The sequence below is a fragment of the Equus przewalskii genome, chromosome 19 (assembly GCF_037783145.1).
Source record: "Equus przewalskii isolate Varuska chromosome 19, EquPr2, whole genome shotgun sequence".
NCBI lineage: Eukaryota > Metazoa > Chordata > Mammalia > Perissodactyla > Equidae > Equus > Equus przewalskii.
In genome coordinates, this window is record NC_091849.1 from 56,585,351 (window position 1) to 56,598,483 (window position 13,133).

At 38.6% G+C, this 13,133-nt stretch overlaps 1 long non-coding RNA gene across 1 annotated transcript; it reads left to right on the forward strand.

Moving 5' to 3' along the window:
- Window positions 1-2,324: 2,324 nt before the first annotated feature.
- Window positions 2,325-10,613, forward strand: LOC139077368 (uncharacterized). Its single transcript, XR_011529823.1, has 2 exons — window positions 2,325-2,447; window positions 10,326-10,613. It is a non-coding gene; the product is annotated as an uncharacterized lncRNA (long non-coding RNA).
- Window positions 10,614-13,133: the final 2,520 nt, after the last annotated feature.

Here is a 13,133-nt window from a genome sequence, read left to right on the forward strand (position 1 = left end):
GTAAAGATTACGGATTTTGGAATCAAATAGAAATGAATTCAAGCCTTCTATCTGATTATTACTAATTATATTACTTAACTTCCTAAGCCTCAGCTTTCTTATCTGCCAAACGAAGGACTTAATACGTAGCTCTGAAGGTTGTACCAGATAGTTTTACAGGCAAATTTTGTCAATCATTCAATAAGAGGTAATTCCAATCTTGCACAAACTCTCATGTAATAAAAAAAGAGGGGACATTCTCTGTGTCAGGGGTCTTCAAGACCATGCCCAGATCCGGTTGTTCACTAGGAGGACTCACAAGACTCAGTTTAGAATGCTATTTATGCCTATGATTTATTATAGTGAATGGACACAAAACAAAATCATCAAGAGGACAAGGTGTACAGGGTGTCATCTGGAGAAAACCAGCACAAGCTTCCAGGAGTCCTTCCAGGGAACCACACCGGTGTACTTCATTCTTTCAGCTACTGAACATTGTGAAAAAACAAGGGAAATTTTGTCCATCAGGGAAGCTCACTTGAGATTCAGTCCTCGAAGTTTTATCACTACCAGTGACATAGGCACCAAGTGCTGGGCACATTCCAAAATTCCAGACTCCCAAAAGGAAAGCAGGTGTTCAGAATCAGCCATGTTGTTAGGCACAGCGAGCAGTGAGCTGCTTTTATCATTTAGAGAAAGTTTTCTACCAGGGTAGAGAACAGCTTACCACTCAAGTTCACAGATGCCAACCAAGGGCCGAGCAGGCTGCAAGCAGGCCTTTCCAGGGACAGCAGCCTCAGGCCTCCTATGTTGACTCTTTTCTGCACATTCACCAAATCACTTTGTAGAACTCACATATCATAGAGATTAAGTGCACAACTGTGGGACCAAAATGACAGAGTTCAAATCCCAGCTTTGTCACTTACTAGCTTCTCTGTGTCCTGCATTCCCCCATGAGCAAAATGGAGACATTGACAGGGTTTATTTCTTGTGGTTGTTGTGAAGACTCAGTGAGTCATCACACATGATATGCTGAGACCTGCCCCTGGCAAAGAAAAATCTAGTAATAATAGCAGAAGCATCCGCAGCAGTAGCCGTGTGAAACTTTTGATTCCAGTATGAGAGAAGGACAGAATTACAGGTCAATCTCAATCACAGATATAAAATTATTTCACAAAATACTAGAAAACTAAAGTTAACAGTATATAACAAGCATAGTACATCTTGACAAAGTCAGGTTCACTCAAGTAATGTGTAATGACTCCACATTAGAAAATCTATCACTGTAGCTCAATAGACAAATTTGTTTGATAAAATTTAACATCATTTTATGATTTTTAAAAACCTCAAGCAAACTAGAAATAGAAGATATGTCTTAATCTGATAAGAGCTACCTACCAAAAAATGTAGAAACTACTATAGAAAAGTAGTGAAAATTTAAAAGCATTAAAAAAATAAGAAACAAGCCATATTTGCCCTCTATTGGCACTCTTGCTCAACGTTGTACTGGAGTTCCCAGCCAGCACAAGAGAGGAAAAAAGAAAGAGTGTGAAAATTAGAAAGGGAGAAAGCAAACTAGCATGATCGTTTGCATGTACAAAGTAATCTACAAATTATTAGAACTGGCCAGAGGTTAACAAGGTTTCTAGATATAAAATCAAATGCAAAGATCAATTGTATTTTATACACTAGCAAAGAAAAGTTGGAAGATTAGAAACAAAAGATATAAGGTATGTAGGAATCAAACAAGAAAAAATGTTCTTCATGTGAAAAATCATAAGACTTCTTGAAAGACACCAGAGAAAACTGAAATACATGGAGATACACAGAGATTCATGAAATAGAAGATAATATCATTAAGAAAACAGAACAAAGATAATTTCAATCAAAAACTCCAACACACTGCTGCACAGAACTTAAAAAGTTTACTTTAATTTTTTTATGAGGAAGATTAGCCCTGAGCTAACATCTGCTGCCAATCCTCCTCTTTTTGCTGAGGAAGACTGGCCCTGAGCTAACATCCGTGCCCATCTTCCTCCACTTTACATGTGGGACGCCTGCCACAGCATGGCTTGCCAAGAGGTGCCATGCCAGAACCGGGATCCGAACCAGCGAACCCCCGGCCGCCAAAGAGGAACGTGAGCACTTAACCGCTGCGCCACCCAGCCGGCCCCCTATTTTAAATTTTTATGCAAGAAACAAAATACTTCTGAAGAAGAATAATACAGTGACAGGACTTGGTATATCAAAAGCTCATTATAAAAACAACCTATAAACTATTACAGGGACACATTGCTAAACAATGGGGATGCGTTCTGAGAAATGGAACGTCACAGAGTGCTCTTACACGAACCTAGATGGTAGCGCCCACTACACACCAGGCTCTACGGTGTAGCCTATTGCTCCCAGGCTACAAACCTGTACAGCATGTTACTGTACTGAATACTGCAGGCAATTGTTACACAACGGTAAGTATTTGTCTATCCAAACATAGAAAAGTTACAGTAAAAATATAATATAAAAAAAATAGTGCACTTCTTTAGGACGCTTACCATGATTAGACCATGAAGGGAGTCAGCAAGTGAGTGGTGAGTGAATGTGAAGCTCCAGGACCTTACTGCACACTAGTGTAGACTTCGTAGACACTGTACACTTAGGCTACACCCAATTTGTTTAAAAATGTTTCTCTTTCTTCGATAATAAATTAACTCTAGCTTACTGTAACCTTTTTACTTTATAAACTTTTTAATTTTTTAACGTTTTGACTCTAGTAATAACACTTAGCTTAAAACACAAACACATTGTGCAGTTGTACAAAAATATTTTCTTTCTTTGTACCCTTATTCTATAAGCTTTCTTCTGTTTGAAATTTTCTTTTTACTTTTTAAACTTTTTTGTTAAAAACTAAGATACAAACACATGCATTAACACAGGTCTACATAGGGACAGAATGGTCAATATCGCTATCCTCCCCCTCCATATCTTGTCCCCTGGAAGGTCTTCAGGGGCAACAACACATATCGGAGCTGTCACCTCCTATGACAACAATAGCTTCTTCTGGAACACCTCCTCAAGGACCAGCCTGAGGCTCTTCTTGAGGAGGTGTCACTCTTTTCAAAATGTGACCACGGTGGTTTGCTTGGCTTGTTTCTTCTTTTCATCATAGAATTGCTTATCAACAGATAGTGCACCGTGAACATTCATCTCTATTTATGAAAACCTTTCGCTGTTGGCATGCATTTTCAAACTTTTTAAGGAGCTCCGTGAGGTCTACAAAAGGTTCCGCTAACTATTCACTGCAGATTTTCTTGGAGGGTCTTCTTTTTCTCCTCCTGCAGTGTCCTTTGCCCTTGTGCTCCTGTTCCAGCTTCAGTGACTCCTCATTAGTCAATTCCTCAGACACCACCTCTAGGAGCTCCTCAATATCATACTTATCCACACCTAGGTTCAAGTCGTTTGCCGTCTCAACTACAGCCTTGTTGATTTTTGAAACTTCATCCTTAAAAAATCCTTTGAAGTCATGGACGAACCTCTTGAGTGTCTTCTTCCAGATGCCATTCACAGACTCCTTGGTGACATCACCTTAAGTCTAAGCAAGGTACTTGGTGCACTCATAAACGTTGTAATCCTTCCAGAATTGCATCAGTGACTACTCAGTGTTTTCCTCCATTGCGGCAACAGCCTGGGCAACGGGCCTCTTCAGGTAGGAGACCTTAAAAGCTGCCATAACTCCTTGATCCATTGGTTGGATCAAAAAGGTGGTGTTTGGAGGGAGAAACACTGCTTTATGTTGGGATGAAGATCACCAATAAAAGAAGAATGTCTAGGAGCATTATCAACAATAAGCAAAATCTTGAAAGTTATGTTATTCTCCAAATAGTACTTCTCTATTTCGCTGGTATAGCAATTCAGGAGGGCATCCTAGAAGAGGAGCTGGGTCATCCACGACTTCTTATTGCTCCTGTAGTCCACAGGCAGTGTGTGCTTATAGATATGCCTGAAGGCCCTGGGGTTCTCACTGTGCCAGATCACAAAGCATTTCAATTCGTAGCCTGCAACATTGCCCCAGAGCAAGACTGTTATCCTGTCCTTAAAAGCCTTGAAACTCGGCATTGACTTGGCCTCCTAATGGATGAAAGTCCTTTCCAGACCTTCCAGTCCTTTCTGCATCCATGTCTAGAATAGGGAGGTTTCATCCCTGTTGAACATTTGCTATGACAAGTAATTTTCCTCCAAAATCAGCTTATCTGGGGTTTCCATAACTTCTTCAGCTGCCTTCATACCAGCACTCACAGACTCACTACTCACTTTCAATTACATAATTAATAAAGATTCTTGAATCATTTAAAACATCCAGAGCTAGCAGTAAATTCAACATTGTAGTTGGATCCAGCCTTTTCTTTAGACAGTGAAAACAAACTTTTTTGCTTTGGCCGTGATCATCATGGTGCAGGGAGGGATACACTTCTGTATCTGGTCTTCAATCCATGTTATTAGAAGTTTCTCCATGTCTAATATAGGCCCTTCTCAAATTTTTGTTAGTCTCATTGTTTTCAATGAAGCAGATCCTTTAACAGCTTCCACTACTTTGTTCTTGTTCTTGATTGTAGTTACGGTGGAATGGGACTGACAGGCAACAACCATCACTGATTTTTCCACCTTTGTAGCCCTTAATCACTTTTAATTTTGCTTCCAGGTCAGTCAATGTAGCCTCTTACTGGCAACATTAGCAGTGGATTTTGTGTGCTTAGGGGCCATGATGAACAAAACATAAGAATAAATAAAGCACAAGTGAAAATAATGCAATCAAGAGAAACTGTAAACATGAGATGTATGAGGCTGCTGTCAGAATAACACAGCATACTGGTTTACACTAAACTTTGTTTTTATAAGTAGAAAGAGTGCACTCTAAAATAATGATCAAAAATATAGTATTGTAAATACATAAACCAATAATGTAGTCATTGACTATAATTTTCATGTATTATGTACTGTACATAATGGTATCTGCTATACTTTTGTATGACTGGCAGCACAGTAGGTTTGTTTACACCGGCACCACCACAAACACATGAGTAATGCAGTGTACTACGATGTGATAAGTACCACATCATTAGGCAATGGGAATTTTTCAGCTCTGTTATAATTTTATGGGCCCACCATCATATATATAGCCTATCACTGACTGAAATTTCATTAAGTGGCACATGACTATATAATTAAGATGGTGTGGAATCAGCCTAAGAAACAGGCAAACAGACCAAAGTAACAGAATAGTGAACACTAAACAGACTCATACTTATGGGGGAATTTGCTACATGGTAGAACCAGCATTACAGATTGAGTAGGAAAGGGTGGTATTCAATAAATTGGTTACTTGAGTCAGAGAAAAATACAACCAAATCCCTCCACTCATGTTATACACAAAAATAAAGAAAGTTTAAGAACTTAAATATAAATGGCAAACCCTTAAAACTTTTGGTAAATATACAAGGTATATCTTTATTACCTTGGCAAAAGAAATACTTTTTAAAAGAGATCTAAATGGATAGACGGATGGATGGGTAGATAGATAGATAGACAGACAGACAGACTGATAGATAGATAGGTAGGTAGATGAATAGAAAGATAGATAGATACATAGATACATAGATAGACAGATAGATAGATAGATAGATAGATAGATAGATAGATAGATAGACAGATAGACAGATAGATGGACAGATAGATAGGTGGATAGATAGACAGACAGATAGATAGACAGATAGATGGATAGATAGATACATAGATAGACAGATAGATACATAGATAGACAGACAGACAGATAGATAGATAGATAGATAGAGGGATAGACAGATAGATAGATACATAGATACATAGACAGATACATAGATAGACAGATAGATACATAGATAGACAGACAGATAGATAGATAGACAGATAGATGGACAGATAGATAGATGGATCGATAGAAAGACAGACAGACAGATAGATACATAGATAGACAGACAGACAGATAGATAGATAGATCCTAATATAGGTACATACATAGATACATAGAGCAAATAATAAAGAAAGCGAGAACTGTATTCTCTGAGGGAGAAGGAAGGAGATCAGGAAGAGGCATGTCAGAGACACCAAAGATACTTCAAGGATAACGACTATTTTTTCAGGCTGCATAGTGAAAACATAATTGTTTGTTTCATTATTGTTTTTTATTATTTTTTCACAAAAAAAAACACACTTTAAACTCATGTATGTCTAAATCATTTCCAAAATGTTGAAAGATGATTACTACAGCCTCCAAAATAATTAGGCCAAAAATCTTGATTCAATGTCAGTTACAATAGAAAATATTAACGCTTCGCCCACATACTTTTCTAACTGCTACTTCAAAGGGTGAGTACAGAAGAAGAGTTTTTATGGACGTAATGGAAGAACCCTAATTTATGATTTGGGGAGCTTATTTTAACCAGCATACAGGAAATGGAGAACTGCAGGTTTTCTAATTTTAGATTTACACATAGCTAGATTTCATCTGCATTACAATGATCATCAGGGACAGCATATATTATTTTCCTGAAAGCAAATGAGCTATTATGTGCAAATTCTGATATTTAAAAGTTTTTCTATAGTTTAAAGCTCAATGTGCTGCCATTTCAAGTATGCCTGTTGGATATTTCAGAGGAGTTTTTCAGCGTCTGCAAGTGTTAGTGCTTGAAAATATGCACCCCAAACCAACAACAAAAATTAAAACACCCTCAAAGAGACAGGCTCTGAAATGCTTTCAGTGAGGAAATCGAAATTTAATCAGAACAGCATTTGTCTAATAAGCACCTTCTGCATTACTCACTGTGGGTAATCAGGGTGAGTGTGAGTTTTCTGGCAGCTGTGTTCTCCATGTTAGGTTTATGCAGCTCAGAAGCTCTGCTGATACCGACTATTAGAGTTCACTTCACTAAAAACATACTTTAGTACGTAACGTAGCTTTTCTAGAAAACCTATAAATTTATAAACTGTCTACTTTCTCATATGTGGGTAAAACTGGTCTACCATATTGTACTGAGGGGCTATCTTAAAACTGAAACCTTTCATTCAAACATAAGAGAATGATTAAATTGCAACCTATATCAGATTACTGACATCCCCAGAGTATGGCATTATGAATACTCTGAGATATATGATGTGCGGGGAGGTGGAGGGTCCCATAAACATTGAGTTAGAGCTATCTCATTGAATATCTAGCTAATAGTCATAAGAATCCTCACACAGAAAGCACTATTCTAGACCTTTAACATGACCAGCCCAAAGTTTTCCAAAATAAGGTAGAAGTACAACATATCTGGATGCTGCTTTCTTGCCCAATAAACTACAAGGTTATAGATTAGTCAATCTGATAAATCCACTGATGGTTTTGTGGTTCTATGATCAGTGAGCAAGGATTTTTATAGCTCAGTAAAACACAGGACAGCTTTACTGCCCAAGATTAAATCTGTGATAAGGTGGGGGAGGGAGGGAAAGGCATACGTATATAAAAGGAAAATCTTCAAAAGCCACAGAAAATGTATTTACATATTAAAATCACATCTACCTACAATCCAGACTACAAAGCACAGATGGTGAGAAAAGTATATTTTTTCTAAAGTATGAAATACACACAACTGATATTCACTATAATGACCCTAAGGGGCTGTTTGACCCTAAATGCCTCCAGGAAATAAAACATAAATTAAATCCTGTATAGCGTGATTATGGTGTTAATTGTATTTTATTATATCCTAGTTCATTTAAAACTGACTGTAAAGGAAAAACCCAGGTTTCTCCTTCCTGAGTAGGAAAAACCCAGTTCTTCCCTGTTGTTTTTCTCCTGTGTGTCTCCTTTGCTACTCACACAGACCACTTCACTTCTGACACTTCTGGTCACCAAATGCATGGAAGTATTTCCCCACCACAAGCATTTTCCGTGACATTGGCTGGGTGTCCTACAATTTAACTCAATTCTGACACTATCTACCTGAAGATACCATTAGATCCCACAAGTTAAGGACTCAGTCCCATAAGATTCCCCAAACACACACTTCAGATGCCAGACGCAAGCCCAGGTTATCACTTGTGCTTCTGACCAACATCTACAGATCAGGGATTCCAATGACACCCCTCCAGCCCCCTGGGTTCGATGAATTTGCTAGAGTGGCTCACAAAACTCAGGGAAATACGTATTTAAATTTACCAGCTTACTAAAGGATATGATAAAGGATGCAGATGAACATCCAGATGGAGAGATACATAGGGTGAGGTCTGAGAGGGTCCCGAGGGCAGGAGCTTCTGTCCTTGTGGAGCCGGGTGCATGAGGCTCCCAGTGTTGATGTGTTTGCCCGCCTGAAAGCTTTCTGAATCCCCTCCCATTGGGATTTTATGGAGGCTTCCTCACATAGGAATGATCAATTATTAACTCTATTTCCGGCCCCTCTCCCCTCTCTGAAGGGTGAATGGTAGGGCTGAAAATTCCAAGCTTCTAATCATGGCTTGGTCTTTTTGCTGACCAACCTCCATCCAGGAACCCACTTAGAATCTCCTCATTAGAATGAAAGATGCTCCTGCTGTTCTTTTCATGTAGGAAATTGCAAGGATCTCAGGAGCCCTGTTCCAGAAAACAAGAGCAGAGAGTGATATATATTTTTCCTATCATCTCTCATTGACCATCCATATCATATAATAGTTAATTGGGAAATACAGTAAAAAAAAAAAAAAAATACACCTTCTTTGTCTTAACATTTAGGAGTAATAAGAATTTGCTTCATTAGGAAATTTGAAAAGGGGATTTTAAAGGTGCCCCTACAAAAGGAAGGAAGAGAAAGAGAAGAAGGAGGAAGTGGAAGAGGAGGCAAGAAGAGACCACCATGACTGGCTGTAACCTGCTATTGCTCATCCTTTCAAAAATGCCCATAGTCTTTTAGGGCAATAGTTTTAGCATTCATGTCCATTAATTTTCAAATACTTGCACAAATTTGAAAACTACATCGAGTGTTAATTTATTTTTGGCATATTTGCTTGTTCCATCAATTTGCCATATGAAATACAAGACCATTTAAAATATTTTGTGCTTCTGTTGTTATTTTTGTCTTTTCAAAGAATAATGATTTGGAAGGTGGCAGTTTTAAATGCCATTCTTTTAATTATCAGTATTTCAAATATTTTAAGAAAAGACGAAAAAAGTTTAAGGATTTATACACCAGTAATCTAGCAATTCAAGTAAAAACTCAGCCTCATATTGAGACTTTTTCAGTATCACTTAAGAGAAACATAAAATAAGATAGCATTCTGTTTCACATGTTATTTAAATTATGAATTTTCTCTTAACTCTTTAATAAAAGTAAATTATTTTGATCAGAGAATGCCTTGAGGAAAGCTATCATATTGAACCATAGAAGTTCCCAGAATTCCTTTGAATAAAATGTCCATTATTCTTTGGATTATTAATGATAACTCTATACTACTGAAAAATAATGCCTCACTATGCTTTGTGTTCTCTCTAGAGATAAACTGATTACTCAGAACACTGCAGATATGTATTTTACTGAATAGAAATGAATCACCTAAGGGAACAAGAACTCACTACTCGGAGGAAGTATTGTTCATACATTTTCATTCCTGTTAGATAATTCAACATTCCTGCCTTATAAAATTGGCTTTGTGTTAGATTAAATCAGAGGGGACTGCTTTCTTTATTATACTGCTTTTGCTTTATTTATACATTATATAACTCACACTTTTACTTTAAATTCCACTTTAGAAGATGTCACAAATTAGCTTGTCAGAAACAATTCAAACCAGATAACTTTGATATTGCATTTAGAATAGAGCTGGTATACTTAAATTTGATCTAGGAAGATCCATTAGACAAAACATATAGCATAAGGCATTCAATGAGGGTTTTACAACAGATCTGTCTGCTGTTTTCCTCATTGGATATTAAATTAACATTCTCTTGAGCCCCTTAAGATTGAATCACTTTAAAATTTGATGAGGGGGTAGAATTTAATTTTTATAAAAATAGCATCATATACATATGTTAGAAAATAAGACAATTCTCAGAAAAACTAAGTAGATAAAATAACTTGGACATTTTCAGGCTCTCATGGCTGGATTGAGTTTAGTCCCTTAATCTAAACTCCTGAACATTTATTAGTGTCTCTCAACTGGCTGCCTTCTCTCTGGAAAAAAAAAAATCCCAAATTTAACTCTGATGCTTTATTAAGAAATACCCTCCAGTCTTGTAATTGATTGTTTCACAAAACAATGAACTGACAAGGAACCCTTTCTTTCATTTTGTGTTATATTTCTAGAGATTGCAAATCTACATTAATGAGTTTCTAGAGAAGAGTGTGAAGATCGTGGTTCATCTATTCTCTGGCAAATTTCTGTCAAATCACCACTGTGCTCCATATGTGCTCTTCCTTACATCATTTTCCATCTCAAAGGAATTTTTTAAATTCTACATAGAAGAGTTAACATCACTCTTTATAATAGCTGTGAAATGCCATGCTAATCTTCAATCACAGTTTTCACTGTCTTGAAAAGTCTTGGATTTAAAAAGTCAATTAAATGAAAGTAAATAAATGATTGAAAACAAATCTATCAACTCTACTGGGAAAAAAAATTAAAAATATATACGTTGCTATCAGTAATTACTTTAAATGTAAAATGATTAAATTCTTTAATCAAAACATAGGTATTGGAGGAACAGATTTGAAAACATGATCCAACTATTTACTGTCTACAGGGATTCGTCTTAGATCCAAAGACACAAATAAGTTGAAAGTGAAACACAACATACCAAAATTCTTACATTAAAAAATATTAAAAAAATTCTTATCTTAAAAAAAAGGCTTCTGGTCAAAATGTCAGTGTAGGTGGTCTCTGAACTCACCTCTTCGCATAAACACAACAAATTTACAACTACTCTGGGAACAATTACCCCTGAGAGAGAACTGAAAACTGGATAAAAAGAACATCCACAATAAGTGATAGTCCTGACTGAGGTGAAAGAGGCAAAAATTCCTTTTCGGAGAGGAAAATAAGGCCGCTTTCCCAGGCCATGGTGCTTCGTGGCAGGCTGGGAGCAATCATAAGGTATGCAGGCTTCCCTGGAGGAGTGGGGGACCTGAGCAGGGGAGCATCAACATTATAAGCATCCTTTGGACTCAGGGCAACTGAGACAAGTGTCATAATATCTGGCTTTGCTGGCTACTAAAAACAATGGAATACCCCCCAGAAAAGCTATCTGACATACGGGGGAAAAAAGCCGACTCTTAAAGGGCCCAAGCACAAATGCACCCCTTTCAGAAAGCAATGTAAAATCACCAAAAAGAAAAGTACACAGTCCTTTGGTGAAAAGAGACTCACCTGATAGGCTCTGGGCGCATCTCAGTGAGAGGTGAAACCTCTCCAGGGACTGAGACTTTGGCAGCAGCCATTGTTCTGACCTAGCACAAGCATGCTGACACAGACGCTGGAAGATGCCATTGTAGTTCTTCCTCTGGTCTGTTAACCCAGGGTCTGTCCCAGCCCCTAGAGCACCGATTTAATCCAGCTCAGCCAGAGCAGGAAGCCTGCCCTAGGGACTGGCCTTACCCAACAGCAAGCCCTAGGGCAACTTGTGAGCCTGCATAGGCTGGGTGCCTGGATCCTCTGCAGCTGGGCAATTTGGTCTACCTCTGTGGGGCAGGGCATGCACAATGAGCAGGTGGAGTGTATGGGGTGTTGGTGGAGTGTGTGGGGCCTCTGCAGTGAGGTGACTAGCTCCACTTCAGGGAGTTGGGGTACATGCGTGGGGCAGGACTGTGCTGATAGTGTATGTGGCCCTGTGGGCAGTGAGGCTCGTAGGTTGTGGAAGACTTGTGCTTCTCAAACAACCACATAGGGGATCAGCTCCACCTTCCAAAGCCTAAAACAATTGGGTATTCCCATGCCTGAGGCCAGCTGCACTGAGCTGCAATCCTGAGAGACCTGACAAGAGCCTTGCAGGCCAGAGGCCTACAGCAGTTGTAAGTCCCTGAGCCTAGCAACGAGCCACACTGGGGGCCTACTGACTTAACAGAAAAACTCCAACAGGAATGTGCTATTAGATCTTGCAGCAAACTTTGCTGAGGCTCCCCAAGCCTGATAAAGTGACTGGAGGGTCCATAGCAAGCACACAGAGCTGAGCGTTACAACCAGCTGGTAAGAGGGACAGCCGAGCCTCCCTGGACACCTGCAGCAAGAGCAACCCTGTCACAACAGAAGGACATACATAGCCCACACAGGGGTCACCCCTGAAACATTTGGAACTGGTGACAAGAGCGAAGCACACTGCTGGACATCATAAGACATCTCCTACCTAAGGCTACCTCTCCAAGGTCAAGAGTTGCGGCTGACCTACCTAATATATGAATACGAGCACAGAAAAAGAGGCAAAATGAGAAAAATGAGGAGGCAAAGAACACATTGCAAGCAAGGGAACAGGACAAAACACCAGAAAAAGAACTAAATGAAACAGAAGTAAACAGTCTACCTACAAAGAGTTCAAACGAAAAGTCCTAAGAATGTTCAGTGACCTTCGGGGAAGAATGGATGACCTCAGTGAGAACTTCAACAAAGAATTGGAAAACGTAAAAATGAACCAATCATAAATGAAGAATACAATACTGGAAATGTAAAATTCACTAGAGGGGCTCAATAGCAGAGTAGATGATACAGAAGAACAGATCAGCGAGCTGGATGAAAGACTAGAGTAAATCACCCAAGCTGAACAGATATAAGAAAAAAGAATTTTAAAAAATGAGAACAGTCTAAGGGACATCTGGGACAACATCAAGTGCACTAGCATTCATACTGTAGGTGTCCCAGAAGGAATACAGAGATACAAAGGGGCAGAGAATCTATTTGAAGAAACAATAGCTGAAAACTTTCCTAACCTAAGGAAGGAAACAGACATCTAGATACAGAAAGCACAGAGAGCACCAAACGAGATAAACTCAAGAGGACCATGCCAAGACACATTATAATTAAAATTTCAAGAATTAAAGACAAAGAGAGAATCCTAAAAGCCACAAGAGAAAGGCAACAAGTTGTGTACAAAGGAAACCCCATAATGCTATCAGCTGACTTCTCTA